Source organism: Pseudophryne corroboree, chromosome 6 (genome assembly GCF_028390025.1).
Source record: "Pseudophryne corroboree isolate aPseCor3 chromosome 6, aPseCor3.hap2, whole genome shotgun sequence".
NCBI classification, from domain to species: domain Eukaryota; kingdom Metazoa; phylum Chordata; class Amphibia; order Anura; family Myobatrachidae; genus Pseudophryne; species Pseudophryne corroboree.
The window spans coordinates 500,890,796-500,912,542 of record NC_086449.1 but is presented as its reverse complement, the minus strand read 5'-3'; the positions used below and the strand labels follow the sequence as shown (position 1 = coordinate 500,912,542).

Here is a 21,747-nt window from a genome sequence, read left to right as displayed (position 1 = left end):
TGAGTCTACGGGCTTTCTGTCGGCTCTGTGTGAAAATGCCATGGTTTGGTTATTCCATGTCACTTCCCAATTTCCCGGCTTTCGGGAATTGGAAATGTTGAAATATACTAAGGATCTATCCACATGATATTGGTGGAGCTTCAAACTAGGGGGCCTAGAAATATAAAATTTCTTGTCCACCGGTCTCCCACCCCTTAATTCAAGTACCTCATCTATTGTTAATGGATACGGTACTAGTCCTGACTTGCTCTGACCTTGAGGTACTTGTGAGCACACCCAGCATTCTGTTTGGTTTAAAACCTTACCCACTAATGAGTGATAATCACTCAATGGATGACGGTCCATGTTGATATTAAGGCTGGACTGACATCTCTGGATGCACCCGTCCTCAACTATGTTTTCACAGTTTCTACAAATACAATTTTCCTCAGCCAATAACCCTTCACAGTGCCTCCTAGTTTCTTGACTACTAGCTCGTTTTCTGATACTCGCCTTTGCTCGATGGATGTGTTGCTCTTGGAATTCTACAAATCCGTCCTTGCCATCAGAACCCATTACAGATCCTTTCTCGACCTCTCTGGTACTCTCACCGAAACAGACTGCTCTGGTCAACAACAGGGTCAACAGGAAAACCCGGAATGCAGTCTCTTGGGGTAAGTCCATCTTGTTATGGGGAGAGAAAAAGGAGCAAGGAAGGGGGAGGCAAAGAGGGTAATGGAGAAAATAATAAAAAGGAAAAAGAAAAACTGGTACGACAACCGCCTCTAGTCTTGTTGTTCTCCGTGCTCAGGTGCCATCTCAACAGTGCTGCCTCTCAACCTTCCTGGAACAGACACTCCAGTGATACGATGTTCTCTCCGAGTCAGCGACCTTTCTGTAGGAAACATAAATCTTGCATTACCATGTGTTTAACTGTTGTGTGAAATAAACCATCCGTAGAAAATGAAAAAAGATTGAGAGAATAATAAAAAGAAAATTTGTCAGATTTGCGTTCACCATCAGGCTGTCACACCATCATGTCTATCGGTATCTCTGCACATTCTCCCTTCACCAGTATTTCCACTCTCCACCCTCTGTGCGTGGCCAGGCACAATGATGCTGGTAAGATATACTGGGGTTGGGCAGACCTCTGAAAAGACCGAGTAGATATGTGACGTTTGAGCTGTAAATCTGTCGGTGAACGTCAGAGATGAAGAGGAAACTTTAAAGATGAATCACAGAGTTTACCTGGCCGCCCCTGCATCTACAAGAAATGATCTACCAACTACATCAACTATGACCTCAGGTTCACTACCAAGGCTAGCAATCAACTTCACTGGCTGCAGACTACAGGTGTGGCCCAAAATTTTTCCTATGTGATCCCTGATCCCAATTACGTGTATCATAACTTTGCTCGTGTGCTTGTCTAGGGGGTCTGAATTTATGTGTGCTGTTACAATTGCTGGCATAATGCCCTTCCCTTTTACACAGATAATAAACTCTTGGCTTCCTCCACGTGCCAGGGGCCTGGGGTTTTGGTCGAGTTGATGCTTCTTCCAGTGCTTGGATGCTCATCACCATCAACTGCTCTCCCTGTGCTTCCCTGGTTCTTTGGATATTACGGTCATGCTCACTAGCGGACTCTCTTAATGCAGCCACCAAAATACCTCTCCAGTTAGGTAGAGAGGTTTGTACCCTGGTTCTTAGTGTGTCTTTTAACCCGTCCATTAATACGGACACAGCTACCTCTCTATGATGTACATTTTCCTTAATGTCCTCGATCCCAGTGTATCTAGACATTTCCTGCAGTGCTCGGTGGAAATATTCAGATGCCGTTTCACCTTCCTTTTGTCTTATGGAAAATATTTTGTTCCATTCGACAACAATAGGGAAATATACTCCTAATTGCAGATTGATCTGTCGTACATTCTCCTGAGTGTACTCCTCAGTGAGAAGTACTTCTGCGTCTAATTTACAATCAGTAATAAATTTCGCAGGGTCAATATTGGAAGGTAGACATACTCGCAGCACTGTTCGCCAATCTTTGTTTGTGGGTTCGGTGGCATTACCTAATTCTTTAATAAACCTCTGGCATGCGACTAGATCTTTTCTGGGATCGGGAAATTCAGACATAATTGTCCTCAATTCTGCCCGGGACCAAGGACAATGCATAGCAATGTTCCTGACGGGAGTGATTCCCTGAGCGTCAGTCTTCCCATTGGGGACTGCGATCACCCTGACAGGATTTAGTTCAATTACATCATTCTGGGTTGCTTCTACAATGTGAGGTGCAATTATCTCTGCATAATGTACTGTACCGTACTTACCTGTGGACACAACCTCACTTATCCCTCCGCTAGGGGGCTTTACTACTGCTCTTACCAGTTGGGCCGTGCCCACCTGGGTGTCCTGTATGGTGGCTGCTGGAGAAAGTGCCGATATCGTGCTGGGTTCGGCTTCTTGCTTGTATTCCTGAGGGAAGTTTAAGATGGGATACAACTTGCATGGGTTAGCATTAATACATTTATTAAGTTCACTCTTATTATCATTACTACATTTATCAATTTTACTCTTAGCATATATCAGTATGTCATTGTCTGTAGCCACTTTCTCCCCTGTAATATACAGTGGTGGTGTTGCGGTTGCCATCAGTTTCCTGCTAGGGTTGGAACCGGCTATGTAAGCTAGTTCCCTCTGCATATCACCCTCTTGCTGCCATAAATATAAACAGTTTGTGTGTCTAATCCTTTGTTTTTGAGATTTTATCAGACAGATCCTAAGCCTTAGATTATGCAATACCTCTGAGTCAAAACTACCTATCCCAGGAAATGGTGCTTTATCCCCCACAGTCATTCGTGTCCATTCATCACAAAAGGTCTCAGTGTGGGGACCATACTTCCTCCACATTACTAACCGAGCTGACCCCCTGGGTCTGAAATCTGCAGTCTGAACCCTGACTGCTGAACGTCCCTGTGTTGTGCACTTGGCTTCCATTGTGGACCTTTTTAACACGGGAAAACTTCCTAAAATGCACCAAACACAGTGGTCTACCGGTGGAAGTCCTCAAAGTTCTTCCACTAACTTCTTCTGCTCCGAGTAGCACGGTTCCGCCTTTTAGCAGACACGTGTAGCCGTTGCAGGCCCTACTTCGACCTATATCCCCTGGGCCTTTAGGTACCCAGTGAATATCTGCCTCTGGAGATTTTCCTGAGAGACCAGCAAAAACTCCCTAAACCTTTACTTTACACAAATCACGCTTGTATGTGCTTCACAGAACGCTTATGATGACGAGATTTACGCACAAATATGCAAAACTTCGTATCACGTTGCGCCATGTATTGCCCACACAACCGTGCGGTCCAATCATACCGCTCATAGACACTTGCTATCTATAAGTGGTAGGATCACTGGAGTCTCCACACTGTGCTCCAAAACAGCCGGAGCGTAATACCACGAAAACTTTATCACACTCCGTTGCACGTATTCATCTAGACCGTGCTTCACCAAGCTTCACCAAGATTCACCAAGATCACCAAGTTCACCAAGCGGGGTTCAATATATTCACACCCTATTCAGCCCACACTAACATTCTATAGTTTTCTGATCAGAAAAATCCTTTCCTGTTAACTGATAGCTTTCCCCAGAGGTAATACAAAAAAAAGGTTTTTAAACTAAATATTGGAAACTGTACAAATTTGTGCTATTATCGCGTGGCTACCGTCTCGCGTAAACTGAAACAGTGCTATTGTGTGATTTGTACTTACTGGGCGTACTTTTACGCATGTTGCGTAAACCCGCCACGTGTGTATGTTAGGATCTCCTGCTCTGTGCTGCCACGTCGCCATGGCAACCGGGAGGCAAGTGTTAGCGAAGTAACCTGAGTGCAGCTGATACTCCGGTCCGGGTTTTTACTGTGTAGTGGTTACAGGCTCTGTGCACGGCAGGGAATCCGGCGCTGGTTTTGTGCTCACAGTCTGTGAGGTCTGAGTGGGGCGTGGACAGCACCTGCTATATAAACCATCCTCTCAGGCTAGGCAAATGCTGCTGAATCTTTGTTTGTTAGTCAGTTCCAGAGAGTTAGCTAGTACTGTGTGACTTTGTATTTACTTGTTGCTTACTGCGAATAGGCCTTAGGATTCGGTACTTCATTCTGCCAATCCGGACCTAGCAGTAAGACTGGAGTCAGTTGTTTGACCTGCTGGGGTTCTTTTGCTATTCTGTGAACCCAGCAGGTTTGCGGCTGTACTCTCAGACCTGCTTGCTTAATCCTCCCTCACTGTGCAGGGCGTCCAGGTGTCAGTTTAGTGGCAGTAAGCTGAACCTGTGCCCTGCAAGTGGGGGTTAGGATTGTGGATACTCTCCTTGTGTCTATATTTCTATCTCTGACCAAGGAGTTTATTCCCACACCCGTTGGTAACCCTTTGGGGTTTTTTCTGTTGCTCTTAGCAACATCATTTCAGGTGCTCCACATGTTAAATCACTACACCTCGCTTCATTGTCCGCTCTATTCCATCTGAGCATTCCTGACACTAGGGAGACACCCAATTCCTGAGCCTTTGGGCTTCTCCGTTCACTTTGTGTTTATTAGTTACTCCATCACCTCCTGTGTATGTTATGTTATACTGTCTGTGAGTTCGTTTGCATCGCTTCCCTCTCTGTTCATACACCGGTATACTCCTGTTAGCACTGGTGTGCGTAACATATTCAGCAGCCTCACTCCTGTTGAAATTTTGTGGGAATATGGAGCATACCCCTCAAAATACTTTGCAACAGGTGGTCGATCAGGTGCAGGTCCTGACTCGACAATTTAATGAGATGTCCATTAAAATGAACACCCCGCAGGCCGCTAGCGGAGCTCCGGCAGCAGCAGCGGAGCTCCCGCAGCAGCAGCGGCAAGTTCAGGGGTTAAGGAGCCGAAAGTAAATCTCCCGGATCATTTTTCTGGAGATCGCTCGCAGTTCTTTTGTTTCAAGGAGAGCTGTAAGCTATATTTCAGGCTTAGGCCCCAGTCTTCTGGGTCGGAGATTCAGCGGGTGGGCATGGTGATTTCCTTGCTACAAGGAGACCCACAGGTCTGGGCATATGGGTTACAGCCTGACTGTCCGTCGCTTAAAAGTGTTGATGCATTTTTACGGTACTGGGCATTTTGTATGATGACCCTGACAAGATGGCTTCAGCCGAGGCTCAGATTACGGTTCTTTAGCAAGGGCGACGGCCAGCTGAGGTTTATAGTACGGAGTTTCGGAGGTTGGCTCATGATACCCAGTGGAATGACCCAGCCCAGAGAAACCAGTACCGAAGGGGCCTTTCTGACCAGATAAAGGACCAACTGGTACAATATCCCTCGCCTGATAGCTTAGATCAGCTCATGCAGTTATCCATCCGGGTGGATAGACGGCTGAGAGAGCGTAGGCTTGAAAGGGAGACTGCAGTTTCCTTTTTTCCCAAGGGAACCTCAGACTCTGAGGAATATTCCGAGGAGCCTATGCAGATTGGGGCTACCCGCCTCTCCTCGCGTGAGAAGACGCGGAGGAGACAGCAGGGTTTGTGTTTGTACTGTGGGAATAAAGGTCATGTTGTAGTATCTTGCCCAGAAAAAACGGAAAACTTCAGGGCCTGAGGGTGATGGGAAATATCCTGTCAGGCCAGAATTTCCCAAAAAGACTTTTCTCATTCCGGTGACTTTGGAGATCCTCGGTCAAACTGTCAAGACTGAGGCCTTTGTTGACAGTGGGGCCGATGGGGTTTTCATGGACCGTCAATTCACCCTGGAACACTCTGTTCCCTCAGTACCTTTGGCATCAGAGATTGAGATCTGTGGGTTAAACGGGGAACCATTGTCCCAGGGTAAAATTACCTCCTGCACCAGCCAAATTCCTTTGTTTATTGGAGCCACACACTCTGAAAAATTGTCTGTTTATGTGACTGTCTGTTCTTTTGCCCCATTGGTTTTGGGGTTACCCTGGTTAAGGGCCCATAACCCTCAATTTGACTGGGTCTCTGTGGAGATTCTTAGTTGGGGTAGTGATTGCTTCAGGAGTTGCTTGAGTCTTCCAGTCAGGCTCTCGCAGCTAAATTTGCCAGGATTGCCAGGATGTTATGCAGATTTTGCGGATGTGTTCTCCAAAAAAGTTGCGGAGGTACTACCTCCCCATCGCCCCTATGACTGTGCCATTGATTTTTTGCCGGATGCTAAGCTTCCCAAGAGCAGGTTGTACTCCCTGTCACGTCCTGAGACTCAGGCTATGGCAGAGTACATTCAGGAGAACTTGGCTAAGGGATTTATCAGACCCTCACAGTCCCCAGTTGGGTCTGGGTTCTTCTTCTTGGGTAAAAAGGACGGTTCGTTGCGACCCTGCATCGACTTCAGGGAATTGAACCGTATCACGATTAAAAACTCGTACCCACTGCCTCTCATTTCGGTTTTGTTTGACCAGCTTCGTACTACCACCATTTTTTCTAAGATTGACCTACGCGGTGCTTACAATCTAATCCGAATAAGAGAGGGGGATGAATGGAAGACTGCCTTTAATACCCACTCAGGGCATTATGAATATTTGGTGATGCCTTTTGGGCTCTCTAATGCCCCGGCAGTCTTCCAGGAATTCATGAACGATGTGCTCAGGGAATATTTGGATAGATTCTTAGTTGTTTATCTAGATGACATCCTAATCTTCTCTCATTCCCTGGAGGAACATCGGAAGCATGTACACTTAGTCATCCAGAAACTCAGAGACCACCAGCTTGGGGCGAAGCTGGAGAAGTGCGAGTTTGAAGTCCAGCAAATCGCATTTCTAGGGTATATTATCTCCTCAGAAGGTTTCCAAATGGAGGGTTCTAAGGTACAGGCAGTCCTAGATTGGGTGCAGCCCACTAGTTTGAAGGCGCTTCAGCGTTTTCTGGGCTTTGCAAATTTTTATAGACGGTTTATCGCTGGATTTTTGTCTATAGTGGCCCCCTTGGTGGCACTCACTAAGAAAGGGGCGGATGTTGCTCACTGGTCTTGTGAGCCCAAAGCGGCCTTTGCCCATCTCAAAAGGGCATTTGTCTCGGCCAAGGTGCTGCGACACCCAGATCCAGAGGGTCCTTTTGTGGTAGAAGTGGATGCCTCTGAGATAGGTATTGGGGCAGTGCTCTCTCAGATGGGGGTGTCTGATAATCGCCTTCATCCCTGTGCTTACTTTTCCCGTAAATTTTCGTCTGCCGAGATGAATTATGATGTGGGTAACCGGGAATTGTTGGCTATAAAGGATGACCTCGGGGAGTGGAGACACTGGCTTGAGGGGGCTAAGTTTGTGGTCTCAATTCTCACCGACCATAAGAATCTGGCATATTTAGAGTCAGTGAAGCGGCTCAATGCCAGGCAGGCACGATGGGCTTTGTTTTTTGCTCGCTTTAATTTTTTGATAACATATCGCCCTGGGTCAAAAAACATCAAGGCTGATGCGCTCTCACGGAGTTTTGCTCCAGTTCAAGAGACCACCGAGGAGCCATTGCCCATTGTGTCCCCATCATGTATTAAAGTGGGCATTACCCAGGACCTCTTGTCATTAGTCCTTAGAGCACAGGAGCAGGCTCCTCCAGACCTTCCAGTAGGTCTCTTGTTTGTGCCTCCTAGGTTAAGACAGCGAGTGTTCCTGGAATTCCATGCCAAGAGGTCGGCAGGGCATCCGGGTATTGCCAGAACTCGGGAGTTGCTGTCTAGGGCGGTGTGGTGGCCCTCTTGGCTAGGGATGTGGATCAGTGGGTTCGGGCATGTGACGTTTGTGCCCGAAATAAAACTCCTAGAGGGGTTCCTGTCGGCCCATTACATCCACTCTCTATTCCGTCTAAGCCATGGACCCACATTTCCATGGATTTTGTGGTGGACTTGCCCAAATCCTCGGGGATGACAGCCATTTGGGTTGTCGTTGACAGGTTTTCGAAGATGGCGCATTTCGTTCCACTGGTTGGGTTGCATCGGCCAGACGCCTGTCTGAGTTATTTATGCAGCATGTTGTGCGCCTCCACGGGTTGCCACTTGATGTGGTCTCTGACCGTGGATCCCAGTTTGTGGCCAAATTCTGGAGGGCATTTTGTTCTGATCTCCAGATTTCTGTGAGCTTGTCGTCAGGCTACCATCCACAGTCTAATGGGCAGACTGAGAGGGTGAACCAGTCCTTGGAGCAGTTCCTCAGGTGTTATGTCTCCAAGTGTCATACTGACTGGGTTGCTCATCTGTCCATGGCGGAGTTTGCCTATAACAACGCGGCTCACTCTGCTACAGGGATCTCTCCATTCCTTTGTGTGTATGGGCATCATCCTAAGGCCAATTCTTTTGACCCCCTGGATTCCACACCTGGTGGTTCCTCTGTTGTTTCGGTCCTTAGGGGTATTTGGAGGAAAGTGAAGAAAGCCCTTGTGTCTGTGTCATTAGTGACCAAAAGGGTTTTTGATAAGCGGAGAAGACCCTGCAGCTTCAAATTAGGAGACTTCGTCTGGTTGTCCACCAAGAATTTGAAGTTGAGACAGCCATCTCATAAGTTAGGCCCCCGGTTCATCGGCCCTTATAAGATCACCAGGGTTATCAATCCGGTGGCATTTCAGTTAGATCTGCCCCGTTCATTGGGTATCAATAAAACATTTCATTGTTCCCTTTTAAAACTGGCGGTTAGTAATCCTTCTTCCAGTGGAAGACCTTCTCCTCTTCTGATACGGGGTCAGAGGGAGTTTGTGGTTGAAAGGGTTCTTGACCCCAAGATGGTTCGGGGTCGGCTGTCATTTTTGGTGCACTGGAAGGGGTATGGCCCGGAGGAGCGGTCGTGGGTGCGCAGTTGTGATCTTCATGCCCCCAGACTGATACGCTCTTTCTTCTCGCAGTTCCCCGATAAACCCGGTGGTAGGGGTTCTTTGACCCCTCGTCAGAGGGGGGGTACTGTTAGGATCTCCTGCTCTGTGCTGCCACGTCGCCATGGCAACCGGGAGGCAAGTGTTAGCGAAGTAACCTGAGCGCAGCTGATACTCCGGTCCGGGTTTTTACTGTGTAGTGGTTACAGGCTCTGTGCACGGCAGGGAATCCGGCGCTGGTTTTGTGCTCACAGTCTGTGAGGTCTGAGTGGGGCATGGACAGCACCTGCTATATAAACCATCCTCTCAGGCTAGGCAAATGCTGCTGAATCTTTGTTTGTTAGTCAGTTCCAGAGAGTTAGCTAGTACTGTGTGACTTTGTATTTACTTGTTGCTTACTGCGAATAGGCCTTGGGATTCGGTACTTCATTCTGCCAAACCGGACTTAGCAGTAAGACTGGAGTCAGTTGTTTGACCTGCTGGGGTTCTTTTGCTATTCTGTGAACCCAGCAGGTTTGCGGCTGTACTCTCAGACCTGCTTGCTTAATCCTCCCTCACTGTGCAGGGCGTCCAAGTGTCAGTTTAGTGGCAGTAAGCTGAACCTGTGCCCTGCAAGTGGGGGTTAGGATTGTGGATACTCTCCTTGTGTCTATATTTCTTTCTCTGACCAAGGAGTTTATTCCCACACCCGTTGGTAACCCTTTGGGGTTTTTTCTGTTGCTCTTAGCAACATCATTTCAGGTGCTCCACATGTTAAATCACTACACCTCGCTTCATTGTCCGCTCTATTCCATCTGAGCATTCCTGACACTAGGGAGACACCCAATTCCTGAGCCTTTGGGCTTCTCCGTTCACTTTGTGTTTATTAGTTACTCCGTCACCTCCTGTGTATGTTATGTTATACTGTCTGTGAGTTCGTTTGCTTCGCTTCCCTCTCTGTTCATACACCGGTATACTCCTGTTAGCACTGGTGTGCGTAACAGTGTATGCCTCTACGTTGCGTACGCAGTCCCGTGTTTTGTCCGAGACACGTGTACAAAGGCCGTACGTCCGCAGTACTACAAATCCCACACTTCTATAAATGTAAGCGATATTTAACTATAATCACTTACTTAACACACACACAGTTTCTTCTGTATAAACCTTTACAACTAGGCCAGGCTGCATGTGCATCTTACACTTATTTCTTAATCATTAACTCTATATTTAAACTAAATAGCAACAAAAAAAATTTCAGTACAGGTCAAAATGAATCTAGTAATCAATAATTCAAATGGTATGATTCAGATTGGATAGCTATCTTGCAGAACATACACTGATATAAATATACTCATAATTATAATATTATATATATGTACCATTCACTGGTCTCCTGAGACTCATTTACCCATTAAGTGCTTCTAATTTGCATATGAATGCTATGTGCTATTGGTTGCCTGTAAAGGTGTTTTTTTTTTCACTGTTAGGAAAAAGCAGTTACACAGGTTAATTTGCATTTCAATGGCTATCTTATAGCCGCAGAGTTAACTGAATCTTAGAGGTAAAAGAAAAAAAAACTTTGTTTATATCTGTGTGTCGTTCTTACATCAAGTATTCATCTTATTATTAACTTTCATTAAGCCCCATCTGAAACTATTTGTAATTGACTATGGAATGGGTTAAATAAATGCATTGGTAACTCATAAATGGTGATTTCTTTTTGAACAGGGAGGGCTGATTATTCTTGGCAGTGAAAATCAGCCATTTAGAAAAATGACCTTCCCAACATGGCCGCTGCTCCTCCCCCTTCCACATCCATGAGGGTTACACAAAATGGTGGACAGGCCATGTGGTTAGTCCAAAATGGAGGACAAACCATGCGGCTTCCTTTGTCACAAAGAAATCACACACCATGCAAGCCCCTGAAGTTATTTTAGGCCTGAGTTAAAAAAAAACCCCACTATATCAAGGCTTTTGCAGCAACTTTTAAATGTACTTTTACCCTACTTAACAGATAAGCAATCCAATCTGAATCAAACACAACATGACTCATTTGAACCTTGTTTTGCAACAATATGATCAGATATGTAGAGTACAGGTGTATGCTTGTATTGTGTGCGCATTTGGCGCCAAACAGAAATTTACAGATTTTAAAATAGCTTTGCGTTCTTACCTTCCGGATCCCACCAGCATCCCAACAAACCTTGCAGAGCAGACACCATCTAATCAGCACTAGTGTATCCACCAAACAAGAGAAGGCTTCTGGGGATACCTTTCCGCCCTTTTGCTGATAGATAGAGTCTGCTTTAACCTGCTAGGCTGTGGGTATGAGGAAAACCAGGACGTAGCCCCCAATTGATAATGTCGATATTACCTTAGACCACAAAGCTATACCTCTAAATACACTTTTACCGTGGAGCCGCTATGGCCGCTAGACTGAATACACGTGCTACGCACTTTGTACGCTATTTGCGTACAGAGTCCTGCACGTGGTACGCACTTGGCGTACCCACGCCGCGCTGAGTGTACAGAGAACACACAGCGAGCGCACACACAATTGATAACCTTTAAACCTTGTTAATGATATAATGCACTGATATGATTATACTTTGAACCCTTAGCAGCAAAGTACTGCAACGATGTTATCTCTTAAACCTTAAGTAGCACTGACGGTATAAAGTACCCGCAGTGCGTACACCTTATCAATACTTATACACCTTATACAGATAAATACACTTTAAACCCCCCTTGCAGGAAAGTGAAGACACCACACCGATTTGTAGTTGAAACCACAGGGTTCTAAGGCCACAGTGGATTGATTCCAAAAGGTAAAACAATACAAATCATACACTACAGGCTAACAAGTAAATCTAAACAGAATAATGGCCACAGAGAATGTACATACGTGAGAATATTCGCAAGCGCAACCCGAGTAGGTCCTCCGCTGGTCATACAGATAGCGTTCAGAGTCTTGTGTGTCCAAGCCTGCTGCAAGCTCTCTTTATTCACTTCATCCAAAGCAATACAATGGTCACTGTAATCCCTTTGTCTATTGGACACAGAGATGTACCTTTTCATTACGGGAGAGGTCATAGGTTGATTTGAAAAGGTGGGCTATGTCTTTCTCAACTGCTCTTGAGGGTGGTCTCCTCTGGATTCCCCCCACATACATAATATACAGTAAATAAAGTTTAAACCTATATTCTGCTTCTGCATCTAACTATCCTCAGGAACATGCAATTTTCCTCAAACCAACACCAGAATGTTTCCCTTAAAATACCCTACAGCTGGATACCAAACACCACCTTGTAACCTTGTTCTGTCCCCTCCTATCCTGTAAAGGTGAATCCCTTTGTTCTGTTATCATTTTAAACAGCTATTTCTTTCTGATGTGGTGCAGGGGGCTATGTGTACAATGTGCACTATTTGGGTTAAATATGTAATGTTCTAATAACCCTCTACGCGCTCACAAACTCCGCCGTAAATACCCATATCATGCGCATGATCGCCGGAGCGATCCTACGCAAATTGCGGATATGTGCACGAACGGAGGACTGAGTGCACGAGCAGCGGGCATGTGCATGGGGTTAGTACAATGCATATGCATTTCGATATTTTTCGACTTTGACATGTGTAATTATTATATATATTTCTGACTCATTTGTGTGACACTGTAACCACTGGTGTGTGATATAAAAAATAATACTACATATTTCTGACTCATTTGTGTGACACTGTTGGTGAAGCTAAACTGCAGTGTGTAATTAATATATATATTTCTGACTCATTTGACCTTTACCAGCAATTACTTCCAATAAGTACAGAGGGACCTGTGATGGTGGATTCTAGCAGGGAAGGATTAATAGTCTGTGAAGAAGAGGATGTACACCCTGATGGGGGTGAGGAATTGGATGCTGATGACAACTTCGTGCCTATTTAAAGTACTAAGTCAGCTTGTTTGAGGGAATCCAAACAAACCAATCATTTCAGTCACAAGTGACAGTCCCTGTCGCTGAAATTATTGGTTTGTTAAACTTTGCATGTCCTGTTTAATAATCAACATAAGGGTGGATCGGAGGTCCCATGGCCATCTTTTTATATGGGCTCAATGGGCTCTTCCCCAAGGGCCCCTAGGCTGATAGCTGAGGGCCCCCTCTTTCCAGCAGTACCAGATTTTTTTTAAATCGACCCTGTGGAACAGGAGATATCTGACTTCAAAGCAGTGGTCCCCATCCAAGCCTGTTAATTGTTCTTCCTAGCCAGATATCTCGGGTTCTGTCTGACTTAGAGTTTTTCTGAGGGTATACTCCAAAATCCAGGACTCTCCCCTTTCAGTGGATACTGGAAGCTTGTCTCTACTATGCCCAGAACCAGAGATATCAGCCTTCAAGCAGCTGGTCCCTGCTACAGCTCAACACGCCTAATATGCAGTTTTATATTTTTGTTGGTGGATTGCTCTGGCTACTGAAGTCTGATCCCCAAGTCCCCAGTACCTCCTGAAAGGTGGGACTCTCTAGTTTTATCACATTAAATCTAAGAAATCTATTTCCAGGAACTGGAGATATCTGCAGTAAAGCAAGCTGCCCTGAGCCCCGGAAAATGATGAATATTAAGCCCACTCCACTATCCACCCCTCCCCTGAATATTAAACACCCACTGCCACCCTGAAAGTCATGTACCAGGGTACTTTCATTCAGCAAAATGTCCCCTTCTACAGTTTAGCGTTCTCCTTCCCGCCAAATTTGTGCAGTAAAGGAGTAATTAGCAGAAATTATTTCTCCAGGTCCTACATGCTGAGCGAAAGATAGAACCCCTCTACCCCCCGCGGGACATCAAAGCTGCCACTGATAGCACCCCCCACCCCTACTGCTGATGGGTGGGTAGGGGCCCCAGTGCATTGCTGTGCCCAGGGTCTACACTGCTGTTAAGATGGGTCTGGGAGGGACCAAGGACAATTCCATCTTGCACCTCTTTTTTTTTGCATTATGTGCTCTTTGTAGCATTTTTTTTACATAGTTTATAAAACTGATATCCTGTTAACCACTGCATTGCCACGCCTAGATGTGCCACATATTTGTGCCACCCACTTAGCTTAGTCATCCAGATACCTCGGTGCAACCTTTTGGCCTAAACTGGATGAAAAAAATATTGTGAGCCTTGAGGAGTTCAGAATATACTGGAAATGAGTGGAAATTAATGTTATTGAGGTTGATAATACTGTAGGAATAAAAACACCCCAAATTCTGTTATTTTAGCTGTTTATTTTTCAATTTAAAATGTTTAAAAGTTTTTTTATGAGGTTCACAATTCTTCACTCCTTTCCACTTTAGCAAATGGAGTCCTCCTGCCGGGGGACTGCACCCACAGGAAGACAGGATAAAGCACTTTAAGCCAAGCAAAAGAAAGCAGTCAGTAGTAGCTCTTGCCACAGGTAAGCAGGCTTTTTGCCCCGGGCGCTGCTACCCAGAAGGCGCCGCCGCTGCTGTGGCAAGAGCCGCTACTCCTGAACCCCTCTTCCTGGCTGCAGCAGGCGCCATGGGCTGTGTGTGCGCCCGCTGCAGCCGGCATCGCTGACTGGCCCTAGAGGTCATAATTGACCCCTAGTGTCAGTGCGACGCTGCTATGGGAGAGACATCATGACGTCTCTCCCATAGAGAGGAGCCGGCAGCGGCAAGAGACGGCAGCAGCAGCGGCGGCAGCGGTCCGGAAGCAGGAGCGGGGCTGGTAAGTATTGTTTTTTGTTTGTTTTTCTTGTTTGCAAGCGGCACTACTACAGGGGGCACAACTACTAGGGGCACAACTACAGGGGGCTCATACTGGGGGCACTACTACAGAGGGCAAATCAACTGGGGGCACAGCTACTGAGGGCACTACTACAGGGAGCACTGCTACAGGGGGCACAGCTAATGGGAGCAAATCTACAGGGGGCACAACTACAAGGGGCACAACTACAGGGGGTACAAACTGAGGGCACTTGTACAGGGGGAACAGCTACTGGGGGCAAATCAACTGGGGGCACAGCTACTGGGGTTACTACTACAGGGGCACAGCTATTGGGGGCAAATCTACAGGGGGCACAACTACTAGGGGCACAACTACAGGGGGCACATACTGGGGCACTACTACAGGGGGCACTGCTACAGGGGGAACAGCTACTGAGTGCAAATCAATTGGGGGCATAGCTACTGGGGGCACTACTACAGGGGCACAGCTACAGGGGGCACAGCTACTGGAAGCAAATCTACTGGGAGCAAATCTACTGGGGGCACAGCTATTGGGGGCAAATCTACTGGGGCAAATTGACTGGGGGCACAGCTGCTTGGGGTACAGCTACTGGGGACACATCTACTGGGGGCACAACTACTAGGGTCACAGCTACAGGGGGCACAAGTACAGGGGGATAACTGTGGCCATGCCACTTCCCTATGAAGAAGCCACGCCCCTATTTTTGACCACGTGCCTTTGGCGTGCACCAACTCTATTTTACCGTGAGGGGGGGCACAGGAAACTTTCGCCCTGGGTGCCACAAGGTCTAGAACCGGCCCTGAAAGCAGTGCACGGTAGCAATGTGGAGTGTTCAGCAGGTATACATCACGCCTTACTAATCACAGAGCAGAAGAGTGCACTGAGTTTAAAATGGCTCCTGCATTTATACCCCCAAGTAACCCAGCTCATTATGTAAATTTGACTTCTGATAAGAAGGAAACTCAAATTGGCACTAGATAGATCCCATGCGATAAATCGTGAGTAGATTGTGAGTGCTAATGAGCACTTGTGTCCAATATTGTGAGTCCAGGACTGCCGGGGAAAGGGAAATCACATGCAATACCCTGCTCTAGTGTATGGGGGCCTTTACTGTTAACACCCAGAGTTTGTTGTCCAACACCTTTATAATATAACAAATTACTGAGGCCACTGTGAAATTTGCAAACAAATTCTGGTTATGCAGTCTGCTATAATTGCACTAATAATGATTTGACTTCTGTGACCTTTAGATACATTACAACATTCATTTATTTCTCTATTGAAATAAATAATTAAAAGCTACAATATGCAACAAATATGTGAAAGAATGCTAATTATGTTTATCATTTATTTCATATTGAGAATTCATTATATAAAATTACAGTAAACCATCTGCTTGTCCATATGGTGTTATTGCTCATCCCAGACTTAGCAAACATTAAAATATTAATAAATGCCAACCAATAATGAAAACATAAACAATATGGCCATTAAAGTGTTATAAAGCATAAATAGTTAAAAGTACACTGAATCCTATAACTTCAAATTTAAAACACGAAAGAAGAAGGTATAGGGAAAATTTAGGAAAAATGACTTTCACAGAAAGGGTAGTGGACAAGTGGAATAGCCTCCCATCAGAGGTGTTAGAGACTAATATAACAGAGCAATTAAAACATGCTTGGCATAGACATATGGCTATCCTTACAAAGAACTAATAGGGTTTGAGGTAACAATAAGGTTAAAAAAGGGGCAGACCAGATTGGCAATGTGGTTTTTCTCTGCTGTCAAATTCTATGTTTCTATGAGCCATTACAATAAAATACTTTGTTTAGTGTTATCCTGATATTCCACTATAGCTCTATTACAAAGTATTACCTTGGCACCATGTCACAACTGTTCCCTGAGAGGGTACAATCCTTAGAATGCAGTTATTTGTATCACTGTACCTGGCTCTGTCCATTGTATGAATCAAGTTATCCACAAAGACCATCACTGCAAGGCAAGTCTACCAAGCAATGAGTATTTTCTGTGTTAGAGAACACATCGCTACTTAAATTGCACTGCTACAAGAAAGTATAACAGAGTAGACTGTGTATCTTCCAGCAAAATACCCTCCAAATTCAAATTTGTCATTCACCAATATGTCTGGATTATTAAATAAACTGGGAACATATATTCCTAAAACAGGTCATAATGTTATGGATTATTCAAAAAGAGAGGATATTGTCTAGAGAGTTAATAAATAGGAAAGACATATTTTCCACGTAAAATATAATTGCAGTCGAACATACAAAATACATTAGATTACAGACATTTTTTGCAGTAGTCCAAATGGAAATGTTAAGTAATACAAATAGATAGTCACAATTTATATAGTAATGATGTAGCACTAATGATTGAAATATTATTAGCTGGAGAGGTCAATACACAAGCAGTCCATCAGAAGCAACTGAACAGTGCTATTGATATTCACCTTCGTCATTGTGTATTGTTGCAAGCTTTCCTGTCTCTGTTTCTGTTTATGTATCCATGTCCAATTATGTCACAGTTTCGTGAATATATCATTACTGTACTCAGTATGTCCTTACTTGCCCTTGATTCACCTCTCCACTCATAAGAAGACACAAATCAACAATGTGCATAAAAATATATGGACATATGCGCACACAATTGTTGTGTTAATATTCACTACACATGTTGGGGTCGAATTTATAAGCTGCGAGCCCTGAGATGTGCCATTGCAATGGCATGGACATGCCAGCAACAATAAACCAATTCCCCCATTACAATTACATTTATCTCTTTTATGCAAAATAAATTGCTATTTCCACTTCTTCTGGGTCTCAATGAGTCTTTTATTGCTGACCCTTTCTCCCTCTTTGAGCAGTATCCTATTAGCCGCGGTAAATTACTGCGACTTAAGGTCCCATCCGGGGCTTGCCTAATAGCCCCGATAAGCCGGCGTGAGCTGCAGCTTTTCAGGGATTTCGCTTTGCTTGCCTGAGGTAAGCGAAACCAAATCCCCAGAAGCAGCCCCATTTTCAAGCTAAAACAGGGCTGTTTCCCATGAAAACACACAGGTTTCACTGAAACTGTGTGTTTTGGGAGAAGGGACATTTTTTAACAGGCGATTTCATAGGAAAGCCTGTAAATAAATAAATAAATAAAAAATATCGGTGAAACATCAGGAAAAATTGCAAAAAACTAATAATGCGGCCAATAGGATACTGCACTTAGGCCCTCATTCCGAGTTGTTCGCTCGCTAGCCGCTTTTTGCAGCAGTGCACATGCTAAGCCGCCGCCCTCCGGGAGTGAATCTTAGCTTAGCAGAATTGCGAACGAAAGATTCGCAAAATTGCGAATAGACATTTCTTAGCAGTTTCTGAGTAGCTCGAGACTTACACTGCCACTGCGATCAGTTCAGTCAGTTTCGTTCCTGGTTTGACATCACAAACACACCCAGCGTTCGGCCAGGCACTCCCCCGTTTCTCCAGCCACTCCCGCGTTTTTCCCAGAAACGGCAGCGTTTTTTCACACACACCCATAAAACGTCCAGTTTCCGCCCAGAAACACCCACTTCCTGTCAATCACACTCTGATCACCAGAACGAAGAAAAAAACCTCGTAATGCCGTGAGTAAAATACCAAACTTCTTAGCAAATTTACTTGACGCAGCCGCAGTGCGAACATTGTGCATGCGCAGTTAGCGGAAAAACGCACCGATGCGAAGGAAAATAACAAGCGAACAACTCGGAATGAGGGCATTAGTGTGTATAGTTGTGCTGGGTAAAGCTTGAAATATACAAATATGCGATCAATTTGTTTTTCTGGTTCAGATAATATATATTGATTCTTTGGGGTAAATTTACTAAGGTGGGTTTAAAAAAAAAACTGGTGATGTTGCTCATAGCAACCAATCGGATTCTACTTAACATTTATCTAACCGGTTCTAGAACATAATAGATAGAATCTCATTGGTTGTTATGGGTATCATTATCAGTTCTAAAAACTCCCACCTTAGTAAATTTACCCCTTAGACTTGGAGTTTGTGCAAAACTGAAATTTTAGGCATATGTCTCGACATTTTCTTTGATTTTATTTTAAGAATTATGTCATTGATTAATTAAAATAATATTACACACATGTACAGTTAATTATGTAATAATTAAAGTCACATGTATAACATTGCGTATTAGGCAAATCCATAGAATAATAAGCTACAAGGCTGTATATTACAAAATAACAAAGTACAATGAATCAGGCAAACTCCCCACTCTAATGAAGACTGTCCAATGCCCAGTGTGTTGCAGTTATGAGAATGGGGTAATGTACTGTATGTGAACAAAGAATCTAAAGTTAAGTTTCAATAGTGTGTTCTTACAATTAATCAGCATGCAAACAAATAATATTAGGTGTCTAAAACTGACCTAATTAGTGGAATATTTACACAATCCTAGGAGAATACATTCTAATTCTAAGCCAAGCGGCATGATTAGAAGTATCTGCTGTGCTACATTCTCTTTACTGTTGACTCATTAGCAACATTTTGGCCTAAACAATATTATTTTAAATATTCTTATTAAATGCCGTAATGTATTTTTATAAATATAAAGAAGTACATTTGCTGAAATGCAGTTTTCAGAACTATTTGACCTATGGTGCTATTTTGTTTCATGCAAATTTTTCACTTTTAATCATTAAAATAAAGTAAATTAGATATACCGTGCAAGCCAATATCATAATAAGCTATGTCGCAGCAATGCAATCAGCTTCTGTAATTTTATATACTGTGCTAGATCAATGATAGCTAGTGGATTGGTTGCTATGGGCAACTTCTTCACTTTATCACTTTCAAAAGGTTTGATATACATCCCCTAGAGTGAGAGTTAATGAGCTATGGAGAACCAAAACTCCTGTCACCCAAGGTTGATAAAGACATTTCTAAAAGTAAATGGGCAATATGTACTCATTTGTGTTCCACACCCTTCTACTCTGGAGGAGGCTCTTATACACAACCACTCCATTACTCTGGCCATGGGCACTCACTACAGACGGTGGGAAGGAATGAAAGTGGCCCTTAGATGGTATTCACCACCTCTCGTGAATGGAATGGCCCTGTATGTACTACTTTAAAGTGCTGATAAACGTTTTCATTCTAGAAAAATTATTTTAGCAATGGCATACATCATTACATCTAAGTGTAAATAGTTACAATGTCAACACAGCACAACAGAACTTGCCCAACCGCTTGCACTGGCTTCTCCTTGCTAGCAAGAAAGATTTAAATCAGTAGTAATACAAAATAAAAATGTTAATTAATGTTCAATTCTACAGAAGTTCTCCTCATTTTTTTATATAATAATTGGATCATTCCAGGCATAAAATCAGATATTTTTGGTTTACAATTTATTTGGCATTACAGAACAAGAATCTTGTAAATGTTGTTTGAAGTTTGTGAACTTACAGTTCATTTGAATTCATTTGAATTCATTATGATAACACCTGGAAAATCATGGAAAAGGCAAAAGAATGAAAAAAATGTATGAGAATAAATCTAAGCCAACATTAAAAAGAGAAATAGTAAGTGGTCCAAGTCATGATTCCTGAAACCTGATCTGCACCGCAAAACTCCCAGAATATGACGTGTCCCCGATTGCTTGAGGGATGCAACTCTGTAGCTCAAAGATTGCACTTCTCTTTTCCTTACCATCAGTAATAACATCATTAGTATTTTTTCTGCTATACAGGTTAAAATTTATATGATTAGTCAACTTTGCAACCACTATTTCCAATTTCTTCCTGTAATGCCGGGCATACACGGGCAGATAAAACATTCTATATACAAAATGTAGAATGAGCACTCCCTATTGGGATAAATACATTCAATAAACAACACTTTCTGTTAAACAAATTAAATTTCCTGGTAGTCAAAATTAGGGAGGCAAATACCGGGCCATTTTTTCAATCCTGGGAATCAGGCTTGAAAAATGATCGATCCAGGGATTCCCGGGATACCCGGGATTGGCTTCTTTTTAATGTGTCCAACCCTCCCTGCCCTCCCCAGTCCAGATAACTCAACCTAATCTGGACAAGAGGGAGGGTGGAACACTTGCTGGAGGTGCAGGGTGGTGTTGAGGTCTGGCAGTGCAGGGCGGCAGTGAGCTTGGGCGGGCGGCTGGCTGTGCAGCATGACCTCTGACTCCTCGTCATGCTGTACAGTGGGCACAGCTGGACAAGGGGGAGGTGAGCAGGGTGAGTCGGACAGCGTCTGAGCCTTCTGAGTTAGCTCAATGCTGCCCAGCATAGAAAAAACTAAGGTGTTGGCCAATCCCAAAATCCCCGGGATTGGAAGTTTCAATCCTGGGATTGAATCCCAGACAATTTTAGGCCGGGATCCTGTCAATCCTGATCCCGGTATTGGCCACCCTAGTCCAAATAGATCAGCCCATTGCAGCATGCAGTACCACTTCCTAGCGCCATGCATACTATTTTCCTTAGGTTTTTTTTAGAGGGGGTGTGGCCACATTTTGTACCTTCAGTACCTGGGCCTAATTGGAGTCTCAATGGCACTGTATAGAACTTGAACAACAAACATGGCTGTGGTCTTTCCACAACACAGACTAGTCCATGTGTTATTAATATATTCAATTGTTATTATGTAATATTTAATTGATTTTTATTAACAAATGCATTTACCCAATCCCGTGGCTGCAAGAGATTATCGCATTGGTTCTTAACTTTTAACATTTGCAATAACTGTAGATTGACTAAAACAATGTAGATAAGCAAGACAAACAAGGTTGAACATGCTTAGGCTTGTTTAATCTTTACTGGGTTCATTGCATGGTTTTTCAGTATTTTCAAAACTCACTGCTCAAATTAAAAAGCAAATAGTACTACTATAAAATGTAATTAAATAATCTCAAAGCAGTAGAAAAGGTGACAGTTTCAAGCTCATTTTAACTGTAAACTACAAACTGCAAACACAAATGTCAAAATTGAGTTAACAATTACTGTAGCTGTTTTAAAATTCACATTATTTAAGTTTTTGGATCTGTATGGTTTCAATTAATAGCTTAAGTATCTCTCTTATTGATAAAACTATAGCAATGAGCATTAGTCTAATTTAATTGTTTTACTGTATATCACACATTTGTGTAATATACTGCATTTGAGAATATTTATATTAAACAGCACTGATATTTTTATTTTATCAAGC

General features: G+C 43.8%; 1 protein-coding gene across 2 annotated transcripts in view; it reads right to left on the bottom strand.

The window, feature by feature from the left end:
* SLC16A7 (solute carrier family 16 member 7) overlaps window positions 1-21,747 on the bottom strand; it is a 150,542-nt gene that overhangs the window by 20,043 nt on the left and 108,752 nt on the right. The gene's annotated exons all lie outside the window — the stretch shown is intronic.